Source organism: Typopeltis vanoorti, chromosome 4, assembly GCF_054136105.1.
Source record: "Typopeltis vanoorti isolate ZY-2024b chromosome 4, IOZ_Tvanoo_1.0, whole genome shotgun sequence".
Lineage (NCBI taxonomy): Eukaryota > Metazoa > Arthropoda > Arachnida > Uropygi > Thelyphonidae > Typopeltis > Typopeltis vanoorti.
In genome coordinates, this window is record NC_143552.1 from 48,435,612 (window position 1) to 48,460,152 (window position 24,541).

Sequence of the window (24,541 nt, forward strand, 5' to 3'; positions counted from 1 at the left end):
AGAGATACTGACAGAAAAATAAAATGTGCTCACAAAAAAAAAAAAAAAAAAAAAAAAAGAGGACTACATTAATGAATGTGAATTTAACAATGTTAGTAGGATAAGTTTGGCCTTAAGGAATCAGTTATTACCTGAAGAGTAAAGCCAGCAAGCATTACCTTCTGAAGTTACTTGTAAATAAAATTTCGAACGTGAGTGAGAGGAAAAATAAGTGATATAAGGGGAGGGGGGGAGAGAAGAAAACTAAGTCCAATTTTCGCCGTTAAAGTCGAGTAATAGATCGAGGTTTTAAATCTGCCTTAAAACCTCTAACTAAGACAGACAACTCAAACTTAACACAAGTCTCTCGCTCTTTCTCTATTTCTTCCATCTTAGAATGGATTGAGTCTCTTGGTTAAGAGTTTTCAGGCATTTTTAATGTAGCCTATAGCCATTTCTCTGCTGCATGTATTAAGAACTGGTGTGTTCACTGTTTTGCAGGATGAAATATCAGAAATTCCGAAAGAAATAAACTATACCACCTTGGTATGAGACTGGCTAACTCATTTTCACTTGAAATACTTTTATAAACGTTTTATGCGTCCCAGACAGGATTCGAACTGTCAACAAATAATAATACTTAGATTTGCTTGCAAGTGCTTTTTATCATTAAGTATTATGTGATATTGATCAACGACTATTGGATGATGTGAAAACACAAAAAAGTATGTCGAATGGACACAACAAGGGAGAATGATTTCCAAGAATGGTAACACTTTATCTCGTACACGAGAAAGATCCAAGGATCTATTCATTAATGGACAAATTTGTAGACAATAAATAAGAAATTACCCCATTTCTCAACAATATTTCTTGATCCCTTACAGGGGGGGGAACTAACTGAGACTGAAAAACAACATTTGGAATAATTAAAAGTCCATCTATGGAATTTTGATTAGCACTTTAGTGAAGAATTAGAAAAGATTTCATGCACGTTGCATGACTGAAAACTTACACGCAGGGAAAAAAAAATCAAAGAATAGAGAAACGCCAGACACTTGCCCACTCATCTTTAGTTTATTGCAAAATGCAAAACCTTTCTGAAATAAAATTCATACTGTATTAGAATAACCTTTATCAGTTTAAAAACGAGGATAAAAAGAAAGAAAGTTCACGAGCAATCGACATTTGCATCTGAGATATCTGCGAAGTTATCTTACCTGTGGATTGATGCGAAGCTTGACAGAGTAATCAAAACAGCACGCAGCAATCATGAAACTACACTAAGGTGTCAACAATTACTAAAACCGCCAACTTACCGATAGATCTGCTTTGCCGAAATGAAATTGCGAACTTGGCTGAGCGAACCTGATGACCAAGGAATACGAACGTCTCCAACCACAACGTTATCCAAACACGCGCGTATTATCATCACAGTTTTACGGCACAAGCAAACTATATCTTTCAGGTCATTGTTTTCGATAGTTCAGAATGTGCCGACCTTCCAACAATGAGACGCGCGGCGTGCCGTCACGTGACCTCTATAACGAGCACCTCGGGCAATGCCTAGCAACTCGTCTGACAACTTCAGAACGGCCGCAGCACAGTAGCCTGCACGGCATTCACGCCAGGGTCATGACCGCGGCCTGCCCCTCCTGACACAGGGCTCGTGCTGATTGCTGACGGCCTCTGTTGCTGACGCCGCCTGGGAACGTGAAACGGCCGTCTCTAGCAAGCAAGACGTGAGAAAGCAACCGAAGCCTCAGCGAGAATTTCAATGCTGAGTAGATATGGCGTACGAGAGAGGAGAGAAGAACAGCTACTAAACACTAGCGCCATTAGCAAAGCAGGTAACAAAAGTTAATGTGCGCTCTAGAACAGGCACGTGGAGTAACGCAATAGCAACCGTTCCTTAAGAATATCTCATGAAGCACAGCACGCAGAGACGAATTATTGTGAATAGGACAGGCTAGGTATAGCCCAGGCCACCAGTCAATGGTGTGTTAACTTTTGGATTCGCGATTTGAAGGAGTTAAATGAAGAAGTCGGAAATGGTAGAATATTTACCTTTTTTTTTTAAAATTACTTTTACTAAGGTATATTCACAAATGCAGAAATGTGGATTTTGCTATTTATGCTTTTCAACCGGATAAGGGAAGGGATTGTTCGTAGATTGAATAAAAATTCGGAAAGTTATATTCTAGACCAGTGGTCGATATCGACCCCCCAGGAGTCGATATAACATTGTCAGGGGTCGATTCGGGCTCAGGGATCGATAGAAAAATATAAGACATCATTGTACGGGTAATATTTAATTCGGTTAACTTGAATTATCTTCATCCTGAATGAAACGCAATTAAGAGCGAATCGTGGGAACAGTGATATGAATAGGACCTGTAAGATGGAGCAAGGTCATGAAAATAGTTACCGAGACCAATCAAGTAGGCCAAAATGACGTATTTACCAACAAGCGTCTTTTTTGCTTATCCTATTATAATTACGTAATAGTAAAATAGAGGGGGTCGATAAAAAGTCAAGAAACTCTTGAAGGGGTCGACGGTCAAAGAAGTTTGGTGACCCCTGCTCTAGACTAGAGTAGAGTCTAACTTTTCGCCATGAGGGCCACATTGGGTACTTCAGCACCGTTCAGCGGGCCGTAGTAATAAAAATCTCTAGAACTAGATATATGAGTTAATTAAATTAAGGGGATATTAGATCCCACATTGTTTTAAAACCGAATAAGAAACTCAAAGATTGGAATCAGAGAGTTTCATGCCGAATATAGTATAAAAAACTATAAAAGTATCGGCGACTACTAGCGTGAGCTGAATGCGAGTAGTCCTAAAACGTAGTAAAAACACGGGCAACTCGTTGCAAAGGTGGAGAAAGTTCTGATCACTATTCTTTGGTATTTACCATAATGTAAAAACACATTTCCTAGGAAATGTATGCTGTTATTACATTATGGAAGGGAGGTCACTACCCAGACCGGTTTCAGCCTTTATTGAGGCTTCATCAGTGAGTAGCTAGACCAAATTATTAATACCAAAGGGGTATAACGAAAAGAACTTATATACTCTGCTATACGAGTTGTCCAAAAAAGGTGCATCCATTAAGTTACTTAAATATAAAGAGCCAACAGGCTTCATTTCGGCGATATAAACATTAATTAAATTAAGGGGATATTAGATCCCACACATTGTTTTAAAACCGAACAAGAAACTCAAAGATTGGAATCAGAGTTTCATGCCGAATATAGTATAAAAAACTATAAAAGTATCGGCGAATACTAGCGTGAGCTGAATGCTAGTCCTAGAACGTAGTACAAAGAAAAAAAAAAAAAGTTTTAGATATATGAGTTTTATTGAAAGCAGATAAAAACTGATTACAGAGTATATGAGATTAATTATCGTATATTAATGACAACGAACACTACCAGCAAATTTTTGCTAATCGTTAGTTTTTCAACCGAATATACCGACAATTTACATGTAACTTTTTTTAATTTCGTATAACTGCGAGTTTTTTTTGTCAATGAATACAGATCGGGAAATTTTGTTTTATTTCGTTTTTTACCGACTTTTTTTAAGTGTTCTTATGTCGTGCGAAATAAATTTTTTTTGTTGATAAAAAAGTTTATTCGAATGTAACTTTTTTATTTCGTTTTGAATTCTTTTAAATTTTTTTCTTCGTTAGTCCATTCTAACCGACCTTTTACAGTCAGAAAGACCGTAACTTGGATTACGGTTACTTTTTGCTATTCGGGAATATATTTTGAACACAATTTTAATTAATGCATTTGAAATCTATCAACACCCCGTGTTCTTTTTTTTTTTTTTTTGCGGATTCTTATTGAAAAATTAGTCCAATTGGCGGGCCGGATAAAATCATATCGCGGGCCGTAGTTTGGAGACCCTTGCTCTAGAGAATCAAGAAACTGGACCTAGGAACAGTAAAAATACGGCACCAAATACAAAAGAAAAATAACTGCTGATTACAGGAAATAAACATAACTAGTCACAATATGGATAGTTTATTCAACAAAATTGTTAAATACGACAACACTGATAATTAATAAAAAAAATCAGCATATTTCAAATTGGAAGATGCTCTTCGAACTGAAATGCAGAGATAAAAAGTTTCGTAGGCTACACTGCATAATCAAGATTGAATCCTGAATGATTGGAGGAGAGCTATCATCGTACCAGTTTATTAAGGGATAACTAAAACTAATGTGATACTTGTAAAAGGAACCAGTGTTCAAGGAAATATTTGTGCAAATATACTTGAGTGAAAGTTAACAGAGATTGTTTAGAGAGAAAAGTGAAGAGAAAGCTGGATTTACAGCAAACAGCGCTGTCAATTTTTTACCTTAACAAAACAAAACAAAGTCGAGTATTATTAGAATATAATAAGAGTCGCTATTCAAGCTTCGTTGATCTAACTAATGGGATTTTTTAAAAGGGATGGATCAAATACATGTAGGTTAGAATCGATTTGTTATAGAAATACGTGATAAACTCAATCATTTTGACACGTATTAAAATTTATTTTTAAAAAAATTAATAACAGCACATCTATTTACAGCTGTACTAGAATTTTTTATATCAGTATCTCATTTCAAGTACCATTATTATTAGAAGTGCAACAGCAATATTACAATTTGCAGACAGTATTATGATATATTACACTATAATAAGGTACTGTATTTAATTTAAGGCGAAAAAATTAAGTGTATGTATATCATGAACACAAAAATAAATAAAATCTATGCTATTTTTTGGTGTTTGCGTTCCTGATGAAAAGGCTGAGAGATAGAGAGAGAGAGAGAAAGCACAAATTTCCTGCAACTTTGTTTTCTTTTTAAATCGACTCTAGAATAAACCTTGCTACCGTTGCAAGTTTTCAGAAACACTGAAAATAATAACTGACTCTATATCCACAATACAATTGAGAAAACAGGTATCACTAGAAATTCTCTCAATACTGAGTTTGTAGTAACGGCGATCTGACCTGTCATTTTCTTCACCACAAGGCCTATTAGCTTGATACGTATATGATGATACTTACATTCATTGAATAAAACTGTTTCACCCCAAAATAATCATAAAGTAAAAAAAAAAAAAAATACCACGAATCCAGCTTCAATCTTGAAACTCGCTCAGTGTGAGGTTCACGTTGCACTCAAAACCAGTGGCGTATTTAGGTATTTCCCTCCCTTAGGCCCGCAGAAAGTGCCGCCCCTGATGACCTGCCCATAGGCAGGTCATGATCCCAACCTCCAGTGACTGAAGTTGCCGTAGAATTCCACTTGCTTCACATCGCGTAACTTTCTTCTGGGTGGTGTCATTTTCAATTTCGGACAAAGTGGAAATTATTTCCGTCCATTCCTCACGAAGACTCCGACAGGCATCATCAACAGCTGACCAACGAGTAGACGAAGGACGTTTCCAGGTGCTTTCTTAGAACACTCCACCAATGTGTTAAAGATGTGAAAAATACATACAGTTTCCGAAGGACATCAAAATATGCAGAAGTGTATGGACAGGATTCGGCAGCGCAAGTACCAAATTGAGACAGAGAATGTCCAGCGCACGGTGTGAATTCTGCCAATGGATGTATTTCAAGAATTCTTGCTTGCAGTCCTGTGTACTTGCCTGCCATGTTACTAGCATTATCATATGCCTGCCCTCTGCAATTTTCTACATCAATTCCAAGCTCGTTTAGCGAAGTCAAAACCGCCTCTTGTAACTCTTCAGATTTGTGACTTACATTAGGAACGAAACGCAAGAAACGCTCCACAGGAGTTCCATATTCTTTCACATATCGTACAATGAAGGACAGCCGATCAACATGAGACAAGTCTGGTGTTGAGTCAACACTTATGGAATAGTACTTAGCTAATTTAAGTTCTTCCACAATAAATCTGATTACTTTCTCGCCCGTTATTTTAATAAATTCCTCATGCGTGGCAATGGAAAGATAGGAAACGAAATCTTTTCATTTTTTTCCGCTTTTGGCAACGTGCTCAGCAAGAAAGGGATGAAATTCACTAATCCCTATTGCCTTTGTGTCAAGTTACCGACAACAACATAGTAGCTTTCCGTGCACTTGTCTCGGTTTGTATAGTTATGCAGAATCTGGTTATATGCCAATATTCTTGCAGACTAAACTTACAATGAGGAAAAGAAAAATATTTCTCTACTTGTAAATAGATGCGGCATATAAGGAACATGTTATAATTAAAAAATAAGAGCCTGGAAATTTCCACCGCCCCTCAAAATTTGCCGCTCTAGGCCCGGGCCTATACCTAAATACGCTACTGACTCAAACTGTAGATTATCAAGGCTCGTAATAATATTATTCAAACTTTGTGGATGCTCATGGGATTCTCTGCTACCACCTCCATCAGCATTCAGCTCTAGGTCCGGTATTCTCTGTAGCTGAATATTGTTCACCTGTTTGACTCTCTCTCTCTCTCTCTCACACACACACACACACACACACACACACACACACACACACACACACACACACACACACACACACACACACACAGCTCATTGATATTCAGTTTAATAACAGTCTGCAGCTGATATCTGGTGCAATCAGATCAAGAGTAAAATAAAAAGAAAAGTAAACGAGATCGTAATTGTAGTAACGACTTAACTAGCGATGAGTTCAGTATGAGAGAGGACATCACAGGGTTGATGGAAGAGACGAGAGAGAAGAGTGAGAAAGTGAAAATCGTCACTATATTATTTCGATATGATAAAAATGAATTAAGAAGAAGGGCTATAATGGCAAACAATTCGATGTATAGGCTGTGTAGAAGGAATGGAAGCAAGTTTCTGGATGTGTGGAGTGAGTATGGGGGAAAATTGGAATTGTATAAGAGGGACGGCCTACACCTGAATGTAGTGGGCATCAGGAGTCGTGAAAAAGTAATAACTGATATGAGACCTAACACAGAGAGTCAGGGAAACTAAATTATATAGGGAGGAGTAATGAGAATATGAGTGTAAAAGCGACAATGTTATATAACTATGCTAATGACGAGAACGGGCTTTATGATGGAAATGTTGACGTGGAGGGAACGATTTCAACTTTGTGTTAACCAGGTTCGGATCCATGAAACGTGTGCAAAGATGTCGACAGGTATAAGGCATTAGAGAAGAATAGAGATCTGCAAGTTGTCCAAATGTGTCATGCAGAATGCAGACAAGAGTGTACAACAGAACGTGCAGGTCAGGTAGATTATTATGTCTGTACACGAACGCTAGGAGTATCAGAAACAAAGGGCTAGAGTTTATTACCTTGGTCAATACGTTGGGACCTCAGATTGTAGGCATTAGTGAGACCTGGCTATCAGAATCAGACATACTAGCTGGTATCGAGTGCAAAGGGTACAGTATTTTTAGGAAGGATAAAAAGGAATAGGAGAGGATGGGACATGTTGCTAATGATATCGGATGACTTGAATCCAGTTAGAGTTGAGACCTATGATTGCAGTACTACTACTAACAGCATTTCATGTGACAGTGAGTTTGAAGCCATCTGGTGTGAGGTAGAATCTAACAAGATCAATTACATACTCGGGTGTTGTTATAGACCTGGTGGATCGGTTGCTAGTGATAAAGAAATGCATCACCAAATAGAAAAGATGAGCACGAAAAGAGTAATCATAATGGGAGACTTTAATTATCCAAATATTGATTGGGTAGCAGTAAAATCTCATGACAAGAATGAAACTGAATTTAGTGAGCTGTTGCGAGACCACTTCCTCAACCAGCATGTGACAGAAGGAACTAAAAGTTAAAGTGTGTTAAATCTGATTAGTATCAGTGAGCGTTTCAGTTAAAGACGTAACTATTCTACCTCTGGTTGGTGACAGTGATCTGCGGTACTCACTTGGGAAGTGACTAAGTTTATGAATGTTCCATTCAGAAAAGGTGACATGCTGAACTACAAAGCAGGAAATTATAACTGACGAGTATACTGAGTTCTATGCAACAAGATCGGTTGATGAATAAGAAGAATATCGACAGTGCATGGGAAGCATTTAAACAATACTTAAATGATGCGATATCAGAATATGTCCAGATAGTTCGAAGAATAAATCGGATATGAGCCAAATAGATGTATAATCTTATTAAGCAAGCGATTAGTAAGAAAAGGATGATGTGAAAGGAATACCGTGGGCATAAGGATGATGTCCGTTATGACAATTATAATCAGTAGTCTAGAATAGTCACAACTATTGTACGAAGAGCAAAGTATGGGTATGAATAGAAACTATCTCTGCGTGCTAAAGACAACCCGCAAGAATTTTATCGATATGCTGCAAGTAAAAGAAAGAATGAATATGAAAGAATAACTCTTCTAAATGCAGATGGCGTGAGGATAACAGATACAGAAGAGGTTGTTCAACTAATGTGTGGCTATTTTGCTCACTGCTACCTTTCACTAGATGAAGAAACTCAGGTTAATGAGGACGACGTATTAGAGATGTTACACAAACTGAATAAGAATTCAGCAATAGGGAATGATGGGATATCAGCACCCGTGCTAAAAGAGTGTTCAGCTCTTTATGACAATAAGAATATGAATCTCATAACAAGCATGATTCTACAGGAATGGAAAGAATATATGGAAATTATTGCACAAGGGTGGTGCAAAGACCGATGTATCCAACGATCGACCAGTCAGTATCACAGGAGTAGTGGTGAAGATTTTGGAAAAATTGGTCAGGACATCGCATTCAGAAATGGGTTGACAGTGAATCTCTACTTTGCAACGAGCAACATGAGTTTATTAAGGGAAGGTTATGTTTTAGCAACTTGCTCCCATTCTATAATAATGTTACCATTAAACTAGACTAGAAAAAGGGGAATGGATACACCATTGATACCTTTGGATTTTGCTGAGGCTTTCGATAGAATACAGCATGATAGGCTGTTGCATAATTTGGAACATATGGGTTTGGATTATAGAATATTAGGGTGGATAAGGGGATGGCTAACTGAAAGATATCAAAAAGTTGTAAACGGGGGATGTGAGTCTGCAAGATTTAAGGTAACCAGTGGTGTACCACAAGGATCAGTGCTTGGTCCACTCTTATTCAATCTGTAAATGAATCATATTGGTAAGGATTTGAACAAGCGGCATACAGCTATTTGCTGATGATTCAAAGATAGGTAGGGTAATCAAGAATGCTCTAATATGCAGTACCTGCTAAATGATTTGAATAGGATGGTATTGTGGGCTTGGGAAAATGGATGTCAGTCCAATATCAGTAAATGTAAAGTCATTCACTTTGGCGTGATTAGATATCCCCTGTCGTATTATATTGGTGAGATTGTGCTAGAAGAAACTGATGAGACTAGGGATCTTGGAGTGTTAGTAGATAGGAAATTGAAGTTCAGGGGCCATGTAGCTAAGACTGCAAATACAATTCAAAAGATAATTGCAATGCTGAAACGAACGCTCACATGCAAACATAAGGATGCCATTTTTGCCTCTTTACAAGGCTTTGATAAGACCTCACTTGGACTATTGTGCGCAGGTCTGGTCTTATGGTTTCCGTTGTGATTCTGATATAGTGGAGAGAGTACAAAGGGGAGTGTTAAAAATGATATCAGGATTGTGGAATACTGATTATGAAGACAGATTGAGAATATGTAGACTGCAGACACTAGCAAACAGGAGAGAAAGGAGTGATATGGTTGAGACTGACAATCATCTGAAAGAGTCATCCAGGATGTTAATTGATGGAATTTTTCAATTTAAGAGGGTGGGGAAAGGACAAGAGGGCATCCTTGGGAGCTGGGAATGAATGCCACTAATAAGGGGGTGAGGGTTAGATTTTTCTCTCATAGGGTGGTAAGTGATTGGAATGGATTGCCATTGAATGTCGTGAGTGTAAGCAGTGTGAATGAATTCAAGAATAAATACAGTATGATAGCTGGAGCATGTAGTATGTGGCTTCCCTCGATGAGTCCTTGACTTCCTGGAGGTCTGTCTTAATAATAATAATAATAATAATAATAATAATAATAATAATAAATCCGAAGACAGGAAACCATCTATAATGTCACGTATTGAATGACTAGAGAGGAAACTGACCATCCAAATGGAATGGACAGAATGTAGACCATAATATGGTAGCTTTGAAAGGAGACCTACATGCCAAACCACTTATATGTCCTGGTAATGCCCAAAGCGACTTAATGAGTTTCACCGAGTCTTTCCATAGCATGTGTCCAGTCACAGGCAATGTTAGTAAGAAGATTAGCTGTGGATCGAGAGAGACAGCATTTGTGAATGCATGAATATTTGTGAAAGTCTTTAGGCAATTATTCTAGACGACTTTTGTCCTATTATATTTCGTTTCCAGAGCAGGGGAAGCAGATTATCTAGTCACCTCAGTTCATCTACTAAAGAAATGTACGACAGGTTTAAAACTTTTCGTGGATAAGATTTACATGTAAAACAGAGAGAGAGAGAGAGAGAGAGAGAGAGAGAGAGAGAGAGACCAAGATATGAAATTATTAAAGCAGTTGTATCTACTTCAATGATTTTCTTGGACTCTATATAAAAAACAAATTGGAAAAAATGCAATAGAAAACCAGTAAATGAATCATTGACTGTGTGGATAACAATAAAGGTTTCTAGAGATTAGGTCTGTTTAAAATTATATCTACTACACTAGTGTCCAAAACCTAAGGGCGAGCACTTCTTCTGAATATTACAACCACAAATTCAAATGAATCAACTTGTGAATATTTGTATAACTTACGGTTCGAGTAGAAAGCTGGCACTGGCACACATTCCGATTTTCCAAATGCGCGCAAAAGGGTCACGTGGTAGCACTCAAGAGAATAAAAGGCAAAAAGCAGTGCTAAGCGAATTGTGTTTGAAGCAAGCTCTTTTCGTGAAGGGAAAAAGTTGCAAACTTGGATGTCTTGTAATGTCTCAAAGACATCATCAAGATGATTTCACGCCCTGAAGAATTATTGGAAAGCTTGCAGAAGGCCGCAGAATTACTGATACTGCCAGAGAGTTTGGAATCTCACATAGCGTTGTATCCAGGCTCTTGGTAGCATTTCAAACCAATGAGTTCCAGACGTTTGATAGGAGGTCGCCCTCGATCTATCACGGAGTATGAAGACAGGATTTTGGTTATGACAGCAAAATGTAAATTGACAAAAATGACGAACCACGGCAGCACAGCTTAAAGGTTGGTTTCATTCAAGCCAAGGCACGCGGCAAAGGTATCTCGACAAACTGTGGCCAAACGTCTGCGACAAGTTACGCCTATACTCCCGAAGGCCTATAATATGCGTTCCTTTATCCACAGCTGATCGTAGAGCACGTTTTCAGTGGTGTTGTATCCATTAAAATTGGACAATACACCAATGGGCTAATGTCCTCTTCAGATGAGATTCATTTTAGTCTTTCCTCCGATTCTAGACGGCACTTGATCTGGCGTGAAAGTGGTACTGCTTACCATCGCAAGAATGTTCTTGAAAGGTATAGATACGGCGGTACTGGAGTCATGGTGTGAGGAGGCATTACGCTTAATGGGCACATCGAGTACAAGTGCTGAAAAAAGGGACTATGACTGGTTTACAATATTGCAACGAAATTCTTCAACGTCATGTTCGACTGTTCCTCTGCGTTTTTTATGATTAATCTCTGACTTACGCATTATGGCAGAGTGGATATGTCTACTTTTCACCTAAAGGTGTACGCTATAAAAAAATAATAATAAAAAAACTTAAGGTGTGGATTCGAATTCCAGTTCGAAATTCGTCACTTGAACAATCTATCACAGATATTTCCTGATTATTTAGCCACGGCTCACATGGTTGTAATGTGCTATAGTTTTCACATCTTTTGTGACTGTATCACTGTGGATATAAAAATATGATAATAGACTCCTGGCAACTGATTTTTGTTGTTTTAGTCCTCAACTTTATGGTTGGTTGGATAGTAATATACTATTTTACCAGGGAATGATTATGAAACAAGGAGGTTTCCCGTTGCCTTCCTTGCCCTAAGTATTTATGACCGTAGACGTGTATTCACGTGGCCGGTTTGCCTGTTGTGGGGGACGAAAAACCAGAGTTTCAGGGTGAAAAAATCCCCCACCTCTGTACGAGACTGGCTAACTCGCCTTTAGTCGAAAGAGACCAGATAACGGTTTCTCACGTTATGGACGGGAATCGAATCCAAGTGTTTCCTACCAAAGGGCTTCGTCTATACCGACTGACTGAGATACGGAGGCTCGACAATTGATTCTTACCTGTGAAATATATATGAGATTTTTTTTTTTTTTGAGTAGACATTTGGTATTAGTAGCAACACAAATATTTTGAATATTAATGAAGCTAAGTTTAACGAACGATCGATATCTACGGAACTGCTTCTATTAGCAATGATTTCATTTTCTTTCTATTTTGTTTATTTATTTTCACTTCCATTTTCATAACCAAAGAGGTTTTTTTATTTTATTTTATTTTTTTTTAAGATCAGCATACCGAAATGTTACTTTCGAGGCTTTTCTCATTAAGAATTTTGTTGCACTGTTTTTATTCACAATTTTAGACTCGAGACTCTAAAAGTCTCGAGCCAATCCTTCAAAAAAGAGGAATAATGAGCGGTACAACGTGCCTGTTTGTGAACGAGAAAAATCTCTCACGGAAAGCAGAAAGCGATTGCTGATTGGCTCCGATTCTGCTCACTGCACAAGCGCTCAGACAATAAGAGCAACTGCAAGAGGGTCATCGAGCTATGAATGATCTTATTAATAACTTTTACCCGTACTCAGGAATTATTTGTTTATTTTTTTGATTAAGAAAAACGGGATCGCCTCCTCGCTTGAGATGAGAAATAATTGTCATTTCACTCATAGTAACTGTAAATAGAAACGAACAGAAATGAAATATTAACGAATACAAATTCATGCTGTGTGTGTCTGCGTGCGTGCGTGCGTGTGTGTGTGCGCATGCGCGCGTGGTATATACACACACACATAGTATGAAGCGTTAAAGAGAGGCAGTGGTCGTAACTTGAGCGATTTCGAACGAGGATGTTAGCTGAAGCCAAAAGGAAAAAACATCTAAGAATGTTGTACTTTTATTATGACTAAAAATCATGAAACAAACTTCGCATATGTGCTGAAAATGGCTGACCGATGAAACTTGCAGATGAAGAACAGACAGGATTGCAAAGTCAATTTATGTGCTACAAAATGTCAAATTACTGTGCAGTACAACTGTGAGGGCTTATATCTAAATTTACCATTTGTCGGATCCGGTCCGAATGGTGCATAACATTCACTGTAGTACTATCAGACAAAAACATGCAGTTATGTTATGCCTATGGCCGGCGAAGAACCATTGATGCTGGCTACCAGAGGACTGGAGAAGGGTAGCATGAAATGAAGAATCTCGGTTTCTGTTATTTCATCATCATCTAATTCCTGATATGTCTCTCCAAAGGTATCCAGGATATGAAAACACTACATGATTATATCCAGGATATGAAAACACTACATGATTAAGTTTATATATTACCATCTTCTTATGGACAATGTCCATTCAAAAAAAAAAAAAAAAACTGTTAAAATTTGTTACTTGTTAGTTGTATACTGCAGTTATCTAAGACATCACCAATTGGATTCTATATCTGGAAAGAGAAAGAATTCAAATGGCGTTGTCTTAGTCCATTTTTTCATGATCTTAATAAAGTCAATCTATTTTTTTTTCATATATTAAATATTTACATAATTTGGAAACAAACTCTGCTCTAGAAACCAAACATGAAACTTTTTCCAAGTCACTTCAGGTCTCTAAATAAGAGGGGTGGTGATCACACAGTAGGCAATGAAATTCATCTCCCATCTAAAGAAACTCACAAACACACAAGTCCATGACGAAGCCTGGTGAATGGACAGCATGTAAGCTAACGACTCGCCAACGAGGCCGAAGATTTTTATTTTATTCCACGTAAATTTATTCAACTCACTTCCTACCACGCCAGAATCTCAGAATCGTTGCGGACTAAGTGCACCCATTAAAACTGACTAATTACCCTGCACTGCACATAATGAACACATCCAACGGGATAATATGCTATGTGAAAAGGCAAGTGCCATCCAGTTATTCTTATAGACACATATCTGTAACATTCTTAATTGATTAACCTCTTCACTCAACAGATCTAAAATTCGTTGAACATCTTTGGGATAAGATGGAACGAAATTTTTCTTGAATAACTTCAAATTCTTGAAGTCTTGAATATCTGAGAGCACTACAAGAATCCAACACGTTCACATGAGATAGGCAACTGAGGACTGGTCATCGATGTCATTCTGAAGTCGTATAGTCCAACATTATTAGACAGGCACGTATCTTTAATAAGCTGACGAGTCGATGTATCTAACCCTAAACTGTCCAACAAAGAAATTCATGCACTAAATTCCTGGAAATTCGCCACGCTAAGGATTACAAGGCCTAATAAAAATACGCGGAAAACAATATATTTTGTGCCATTTTCCCAGCATTAGCATTGCTAAAATGAAAATTGCATTTCAGTGTGAAAACCTTGGAAATAAATATTTTCCATATCATACAAAAAATAAAAATAAATAAATAAATAATAAAAATGATTAAGCCAAGACTTCATAATTTACTAGGACTTATTATAATATAATTATTGAACGTTACGAGCTCACCTAAGTTCTTTTATGAAACCAATGCTGTCATTTTTATTCAAATATTCTGTTCAGAAGAAAGCAAGTTTTCTTCACACAAGAGTGATGGTGAAAAAAAAATAAGAAAAGTAGTAAGACTCAAGGTGTGAAGAAACTGTCACAACATGAAAAGGTTTCTCGCTAGTCTGGGAAAATGAACAGTTAATGCTAGTTGTGAATTTCGCGTGACAATTAAAGTTTAAAAGTATCGAAACATTTTAAGTCTAAAACAATATAACTACAATTGCATATCTTCATTAACGATGACAAACAGAAACGTTCAACCTTCAACACAGATGTGCCATCTCGATTTCGTTTATGAAAAATACGCATTTCCTATATAGAAAAACAGTAATTAAATCTTAAAAACGAAAACACTCATAGAAGGTTCGTACGGGTGAAAAAAAAACAAACTGCCATTGTATAACGGGATAATTCAGGGCTACCACCATGAGAAATCCACCTAAAGTCCACATAAAAAAATATAATGTTGCGAATGTTTATGTTTGAATCACCATTTTTCACTTTTTCGGAACCCTAAAAGATGATTCCTACTGTCGTCCAGCAGATTATACTATGTTGTTCCTCCGCTTCTTACGAAGAATCAGCGATAAAATTTAGCGAATGCGATCATCCACTAGAAAAGCAGGTGTTTGATGGCAGAATACAACCTGCCATCGATCTAGGACTGTTTGATAGGAAGCTAGTAATAATGTAAACTTAAACATGTAGTACTATCATAGTATCTTGTACATCCTACTCTTGAGAATACATATCAAGAATTGAATGATGATTAACCACTGAAATAAATAAATAATGAACAAGCTTGTTGTAACTACAGCAGTAGCTAAGGTACAATAAATAAATGCAACACTGACAAGCATATCTGAAAACAATTATTATTATTTTACTTTTCCCTTCCCCATGTTAGGTTTTAAAATAAGTTGAGCAGTTAAAAAGAACATATATAACTGAAAATGGGGGGATAGAAAATACGAGAATCACTAATACGTAATCAAGCGAGCTAATATTTTAGCTATCTAGAGATATTTTAAAGAATTTTGGCTACTATTTGGTCCAAAAGAAGGTAATGATGTTTTAAAAATGTTGAAGAAAATCTAAAAGGCAAATTTTTAGTGCAATATCTCACTAGCAACACTGGTTTTCACATGCAACATTAATGAAGCTTATAAGATTTGGTTTAAGTCAAAATGTTTTCACCATGTAATCGATGTGCTGCCAGTGACATTTTTTTCAGTGATTCTTTCTATTGTAACTTTGATTTCTTGCCAATTGTGTGCAAATTAACTGAATACTTTCTAAATGAAATTTAATCGAAATACTTTAGTAAATTAAATAGTTCAGCTTTTTTTTTTTTATAATCCTGTACCGGCAAATTAGTTATAGGAAGGTGCATAAGATGGAATCGAAACGACTATAAATGTCAACTTGGAATGCTATGCCAATCTTCCATGAAATCCAGAAATTCTCACAGGTTCGGTAAGTGTATTATCTCTGTCCACTGCGTATACTTTACAGCTGAATTGCCTCTTTTTTCCCCTGTCAATTTCTTGAAAGCAAAAAAAATCATACCACCTTAATTTCACAGTGAAAATTCAACTTCATTTGAAAATGACTAGGAAATGTTCTCGAGTCTTGAACGAATTCAAACTAGGGTCTCTTTGAACAAACAAACAAGCAAAAGTTTTCAGATTGTGTTAGAGGCATGAGTCGCTGTCGTAGTAGTTTCTCTCCAATAGTCTTAAACATGCTTAATAAGGCTGAGACCAACAGAATGGAAATAATGCGCTTTTCCATTTACACTGATTTGCGGAATGGAGTATGATCGTCTTAATACAACGTTGGAATCCAGCCACCTCAGCAAAAATGATGTGGTATATTACTGAATGAATATGATCCCGAAGGGCTGACGTGCATTTCGACGATAATCTTGCTTTCCTGATGACATGCATGAAACCAACTCATAACAAGAAAATGCATCTAGACTAGTTTGGGAGTATTAGTGATAAAACCTTTACCACTGAAATATGACATATTTCGTATATGACACATATCAGATATACAGCGGTTCACATTGTAATGCGTTGTTTAATTAGAAACTACAGGATAATTTTACATGATTTTGCTGTACATGAAATACCCACTCTGGGATTTAAGAGAAGTATGTTTACATTAGTAGTAACTAATCAGGGTATATCAGTGATCGAATTCGACAAGCAGTCCGGTTAACTCCTATGCTTTTTTTTAATTATCATTAACGAAGAGCAAAGTGACTTTGAATGACATTGTTATAAAATATGTTTTCATTTATTAATAAATTATTGATTCATTAATGAAATATATTTAATCTTCACAACCAGTTTTGCTAAAATTTATCGAGTTTGTTCTATTGAACACCTATATAGTAGCAGATAAACAGTATTCAACCTGAAAACAAGAGTTGCATTAGGTCGAACTTTGGCATTTTGACCCCAACGACTGATGATAATTGCGAATAGTCCATAACTCGCTACAATATTCGGCTCTTAGTCACTGTTGTTACTAGTTTTCTGTTAAATTTTGATTGTTTGCTTTCATGATGCGAACATCACTATGTGTTCATATGAAACAAAACATTAGGAAATATTGAGAGATGGAAAGAAAGATCGCCGTTCAATGTGTGCGACTATGGGCGCATGGAAGAAAGAATCTAGAAATATCGACGACACACTGCAAAAGAGATGGGTGAGGCGCTAATTATCCCGCGTTTGGATGAGAATGACGATAAATATAAGAAACCGGAGCCTATGAATTATAAAATAGTGAACTATGTAAAAGCACTATTAAAATGCTATTATACTCCACTACTAATTTGAAATTCATGATATAATGCATAAATAAATTATTAAATAATTTTTAAAAAGTCCCTTTGGGTTCTAATTTTAAAAAATAGGATGTCAGGGTGATCCAACCACAGGTACATGAACAACATGCGATACATTCGTGATTACGGTTTGTTTCTACGATATAAGTTCTAAAATATTTTTGAAATGCATGAAAACGTAATTCTAGAATAAGTTAAAATGAAATCATAGCACAAACAATATTTTAAGAATGTATGAAATGGCTTCATTTTATTACAGCTTATGAAAGTGAAACGTTAAATATTGGATAATAACAAAAATTGACCATTTAATATTCTTACAATCAACATGTTATAAGCCATGTTAATTTTTAGACTCAAGATTTAACGACAACTTTTTGCACTTTTTTTTCCTATTAGCAGCTGTTTTTAAATTATTTATCAATATATTGAAAACAACGTGAATATTGCCATTTGATAAAGTCATGTAGCCAAGGCGAACATCGAACGTGTGAGATTCGTTAATGATATTTGTAATTAGAATAAACTCTTAAAAACGAAATGGTTGAACCATCCTGATTTGAGAAAATATTTATACTCACCAGTATTTTATCATATTTCATTTTCTTCTTCCTCTCAGATTTTTCCAAAGCTCTTATTCAGCGTACGTTTAAAGTGTTCGGTGTCTGATAAGTATTCCAGTGTTGCCAGGTTATTTCTCTTCAGAACTGCTCTCCTAAGGTAAACAATTCAGTTCTTTTAACATCACAACATGTGTGTTCTTAAACTTACCATACTTCTTTTAATACAATTTGTTTCTGACGTTTCCTTTACACTCAAATATATATCCATCTACTGTTAACTGAGAAAGTATCCTGAATATGCAAATATTTAATACTTGCATATTAAAATATTTTAATATGCAAAAGACTTTGAGAAAGTAAAAGCCATACAGGTGTTGGCAAGTAAATTTTATTACAGAAATTCTTCTTAGTAGTAATAAGTCTTAAATAAAAATCAATAAAAATAAAAACATGATTTTTATAAAATTACTGTACACAAATTCGATTAACTGTAACGAAGCGAATCGATTTGAAGTAATTAAAGAAATAGAAAAAAATCTGGAGCAAACTGCTCTTTAAATTGTTATTAATTAGCAACTAGCTAGTAATAAATGTAAACTCCATCTTTTTTTGCTTAAACATTAAAAGTAACGATATTTGTTAATTTCTGAAAACATTTGCTTCTGAGGAATACATATGCTAACTATTATTGAAAAAATTCTTTTCATATTCGCAATAACTATCTTAAATCATATTTCATCTGTTAACTAGTTTTCGGAATAAACTCAGTTAATCAACTACTCCTCTGATCAAAGCTGTTATGTTTCCATCGTATACACTCTTCCTCCAGGTATGGTATAATCATGAACACCATTCCACTGAACTGGATGCCATCATTCCTGCACTTTCCTTTATGGTCAACAACCATACGCCAGCTTCAAAGGAATAATAACAAAAAAATAATAAAATAAATATATAAATCGCTTGCAATTAATAAGGATAAGACTTTCCCAAAAATGGGAAAGTATTATTCTTATTAAGTGTACGCGATTTATTTATTTATTATATTATTATTATTATTATTATTTGTTTTATTATCATTTATTATTATTTATTTATTTATTTTATTTTATTTATTATTATTATTTTTTTGTATATGTATCGATTTTATAGAGCCTCCGTAGCTCTCAATCGGTTTCGATGATGCCCTTCGGGTTGGAAAGACCTGGGTTTGAATTCCCGTCTCTGAAGCGAAGAACCTTTATCAGGGCTTTTCATCTGAAGGTTAGTTAGCCTGTCTTATACATAATATACTCTCGGAAACTCGGGTTTTTCAAACCGGACAGAAGAACACACGCAATATACAGACATATGACACTAATGGAATAAGGATTAAGCACTTTATCCCGTCGGACTTTGTTTCAAAGCCTGCATGGTACAAGTTGGGTTCATGCGAAATCGTAAAACAGGAAGGAAAGATCGATTTCATTTCTATTGTATTGCAACCATTCTAGCACGAGGCTCATACGCGCTTATGAAATCCATTGCTGTTCTACCTTTTTGAACTTTCAGTTACACCTAAGACAACCTCTAGGTTTCAGACTGAAATATCTAGTTATTTAGATTAGCAAAAACGTTCTTATGTCTACGTGTTCATATAGTATATTACATTTATAACATGCTGTCTAGAATAAACTTCGTATAATAAAACAGTTTGATTGGTTTGTTAGTTTAAAGCAGATGTGATAATGCTTCCATTTTCTATCGCAACAATAATTTAAGTCATATGGAATGAAACAGGCGAGCTGTCCGTAGCATAGTGGTCACATGTTCGCTAATAACTTCCAAATATTCTGCGCGTTGAATCCAACTTAAACCAGAAATATGTGGGCAGTGTTTTCAACTTGATACCTTGTAAGTGTTAGAGAAGTAGATGTCGAAAACATATGAGAACATCCCTTCTCTCCTGTAATTTCGTAGGGGAGGTGAGTTCTTTTTAAATGAAAAGCAAGTCAAGATAGACGACAGTTTAGCGCATTAAGTTGGCTAAAGTAGCTCTGGTGTTTAAATGAAACATTTTTAAAAGAATCTTTAACATTATCCAAAATCAAAAATAAACATAACAGATAAATAATCGAGTACATAAAAAAGGCAAACAATATACCTAAACAATAAACATAATAATCGAATAGTGTTTATGGTTGTTTTATTTTTTGCGTAAGGTAAACATAAAATGAAATTATGAAAATCATTAATTCTTTTCTGTATGAAAATAATATATTTCCATGTGGTGTTTTAGCTATATATACTAATAAATAATTATGCGAAGTGGACTGCATCAGGAGATTGACACTGAGCAAGCGACTACCGTTTAAAAATCACTACTTCGTTGATTGTGTAAAACGTGATTAAAAAGAATTGTACCAGCCGGTTTAACAAGACTCGAAAATCATTAACATCCGCCTTATGTTAAGCATTATTGGAATTACATAATACTTCTTAAAAAGATAATTGTCGCCACGAGAATAGATCATTAAACACCACCTGTTGAGATAAAATTGAATACTCCACACTTTAAATATTCGTAACTCACGTAAGCGTCTTTTTTTTTTTTTTTTTTTGTTAAGTGCGAAAGTACGCTTATTACATTCATTTTGGCCTTCAATAAGTATATAACAATTCCAATCTGGTGGAACGGATTTTAATTTAGTGAAATCTGGTATCAGTAATATTTTACTAAAATTTCTCTAGACATCTCAGTTTTGTTTTAAATCGACCAGCGTTAGACTTTATGTTAAACATTTTTAGTGCTATAAGTTAAAGAAAACGTGTGAAACATCGCAAACGTATGCTGCAATTATAATAAAAAATAAAATAAAATGAATTGTCTAAATAACACAAGTCCAAAAAGATTTTAGGTTCGACTGTTGTAATAATGATTTTTAAAGCCATTTACTATTTATCAAGGATTACATACATACATACAAGGTTGTTTACATTCATTGTGTTGTTGTTATTATTACTGCAACAGACTCTCAGGGAATCGGGGACTGATCGAGGGAGGCCACATACCATTCACTCCACATCTTGAATTCATTCACTCTACACACCACCTCCAAAGGCAAGGCATTCCAATCACGCACTGTTCTCTGAGAGAAACATCTAGTCCTCATCCCTTTTCTTGATTGCATTCATTGCGTCTTCAATGAGTGTCCTCTCCTCCTTTCCCCACCTCCATAAAATGAAAAATTTCATCTACTGGTATCCTGTATGACTCTTTTAGAAGTTTATATGTTCACTCCCCCTCTTTCTTCTGTTTGCTAATGCCTACAGTCCAGTAATTATCGATCTGTTCTCATAATTTACATTCTACACTACAGATATCATCTTCAACACACTCTCCTTTGCACTAAAGCCACCGTATCACCTCGGATATTAGGAAACTGGATCTGTGCACAGTACTCCAGATGAGGTCGTATGAAAGCCTTGTAAAGAGGCAAAATGACCTCTTTACCCTTACATGTCAATTTTCGTTTAGCATGTAGTTATTCTCTAAGTTGTATTAGTAACATTTGCTATACGGATCCTAAACTTCAACTTCCTGTCTACTAAAACTCCGAGATCCCTAGCCTGATCAGTTTCTTCTATCATAATCCTGCCAATATAATATGCCATTAGATATCTCATTAGACCAAAATGCATAAATTTACATTTACTCATTCAACCATTTTCACATGCCCATATTTCTAGCTTATTCATATCGATCTGCAAGTGCTGAATGTCAGTTGCATTCCTGATTACTTTTCTATCTTTGCATCATCATCATCATCAAATTTATCACCTGTCAAATCCTTCCCCATGTCATTAATGTAAAGACAATAACAATGGACTAAGGGCTGATCCCTAGGGTATACCATTGGTCATCTTAAATCTTGCACACTTACATCCCCATGTACAACTCTTTGATATCTGTCAGTCAGCCATTCTTTTTATTTTAGATGCATTAATCAAAATGTAATCATCAATCAAAACAACATAATCAAAACGATTCGAAAAGATACAAAATTATATGCCACAAACTGAACAGTCAATATGTACAGAAATGATCCTAGACAAAGTATAAATAATAGCATTCTTGAACCGGTAACTACATTATTAGAAAACCTAAATCTAGAACCATTTTGGGTTTACATACTTACTGTGGACAGGTTATTTCGCCCTTAATTTGTGTAAAAAGAGGTTTGTGGTAACAGAAGCCGATGTGTAAAAACGCGTTAGAATAAAACATCATTTGCACAATTTTTTAAATAACTTTCCATAATTTTTAAATTAACTCTGCCCAATTGTCAATAAAAGTTTAGCCTATTCAGTAGCGCGAGTTCTGCTGAAAGCAACTTATAATTGTTTGTGACTGAATAAGCATCTAAATAGGTAGATTTGTAGAAAGTTTTGGCATGAGATTTATTAGGCGTTATAGCAAAAATGATTTAACATTTCCCATATGGAAGCAGTAAACAGAAATTCTACATCCCGCCAATTACCACGAAAACAACATATTTTCCACCTATATTTTCCCATACCCTAGCTCAGTTGGTACAGATGAGCCCTTTGGTTGGAAAGACGAGGACTCGATCCCGTCTATGACGTGAGAAACCTTTATCAGATATTTTCAATCAAATAGCGAATTATTCGGACTCAATCGGAGGTGGAGGGTTTTTCTCGCGTAAACTCGCGTTTTTCGTCCCTCAAAACAAGAAAACTGGTCTGAAGAACACATGCAATATACAGACATAGTACACTACGTGAATAAGGATTAACCACGCTATTCCGTCGAATTTAGTTTCGAACGCCTGTACGGTAAAGTATGGATCTTCGCGTAAGCGTAAATCAGTAAAGAGTTTTGCCACGTTGCATAATGTCACAATTAGAAGTGTAGCCTTGATACTTATTAACTGTTATGACAAATATCAAACTTCTCGACATTAGGAACAACTGCGAGGAGTTGTCTAAAGTCTTTACACTTGCTCGAACACGACACATTTTCCATCCATGCTTTCGTCACCTTGTATTAGCGTAGGCCATGTAGGTTGCATTGGTAGGCCATGCAACCAACAGCTAAAAAAAAAAAATTATGAATGGGTAAATAAAAATATAACAATGTATGAGGGTCAACATGGCTTTGTGAAGGATCGGTCATGCCTTAGTAATTTACTAAATTTTTATAATAGAGTAACAGCTATGTTGGATAAAGGAAATAGCTAACACGATGATTTTGAAAAGGCATTTGACAGAATACCGTATGAAACTCTATTATTCAAATTAGAACAAATGGGGATGGATATGACACTGGTTAAGTGAATAAGAGGGTGGCTGCTGGACAGATATCAAAAAGTGGATATGGAGAGGCAGAATTAAGGCGAAAACAGGTGACTAGTGGTATGCAGCAAGGTTCAGTGCTGGGAACTTTGCTCTTTGATTTGTACATAAATGATATAGGAAATAACCTGAAAGGAATTATTCAGTTGTTTGCTGATGATGCGAATTAGGTAGAGTAATAGTTAATCAAGGCGACGTGAAGATGCCAGGACGATTTAAATAGGCTGTCAGCACGGGCAAAAGATAATGGGTATCAGTTTAATGTGGAGAAATGTAAAGTTACGCATTTTGTGAAACATAGATTACAAGCCATGCATCACATTGATGGCACTGCTCCAGGAAATAGATGAAGGTTTATAGAGGTGGTGGTGGTAGACAGAGAGTTAAAGTGTATAGGACATATTTGCTAAGGTAGTCCATACAATTACTTGGCTATTGAAGAACACATTAACATGTAGAAATAAGGAAGTTGGTATTCCTCTTTAGGCCATGATACGCCCACATCTGGATTACCGTGCTCAAGTCTGGTCCCCTGAGTTTCTTGGGGATGAGGAAGCGGTGGAGAGGATTCAGAGGTGAGTGACCAATATTGTGAGTGGCCCTGTGGAATGTTCCTTATGAGGATAGATTGCGGGTGTGTGGATTGTAGAAGTTGGTTGATAGGAGAAAAAGAGGGGATATGATAGAAACATTTAAGTTGCTTAAATGTTTTTAAGCACTTTGCTAGAGGGACCAGACAAGGGATCATCCCTGGAAGTTGTATAAAGGTGTGGTTAGTAGGGGTGTGAGGACTAGATTTTTTTGCTTGGAGAGTTGTGAATGAGTGGAGTGTGTTGCCAGATTCATTTGTAAGTGCTTTGTCTGTTAATATGGGTTCAAGGAGAGGTATGATAGATTGCATGGATAGATTGGATCGCCTGCGATGAGTCTTCGTACTCCTTGTAGGTGCCCGCATAATAATCATAATTTTTTTTATCTGTAGATTTCAGTAAAATCGCATTA

The 24,541-nt window shown here is 36.1% G+C and overlaps 1 protein-coding gene across 5 annotated transcripts in view; it reads right to left on the reverse strand.

Moving 5' to 3' along the window:
• The window catches only part of LOC150107285 (LIM domain-binding protein 2-like), a 412,695-nt gene that overhangs the window by 359,268 nt on the left and 28,886 nt on the right, over window positions 1-24,541 (reverse strand). For all 5 annotated transcript variants that reach the window (XM_090391781.1, XM_090391780.1, XM_090391779.1 and 2 more), the window contains exon 2: window positions 18,203-18,336. The gene's annotated coding sequence lies outside the window, so the exon portion shown is untranslated. The remainder of the gene's footprint in view (window positions 1-18,202; window positions 18,337-24,541) is intronic.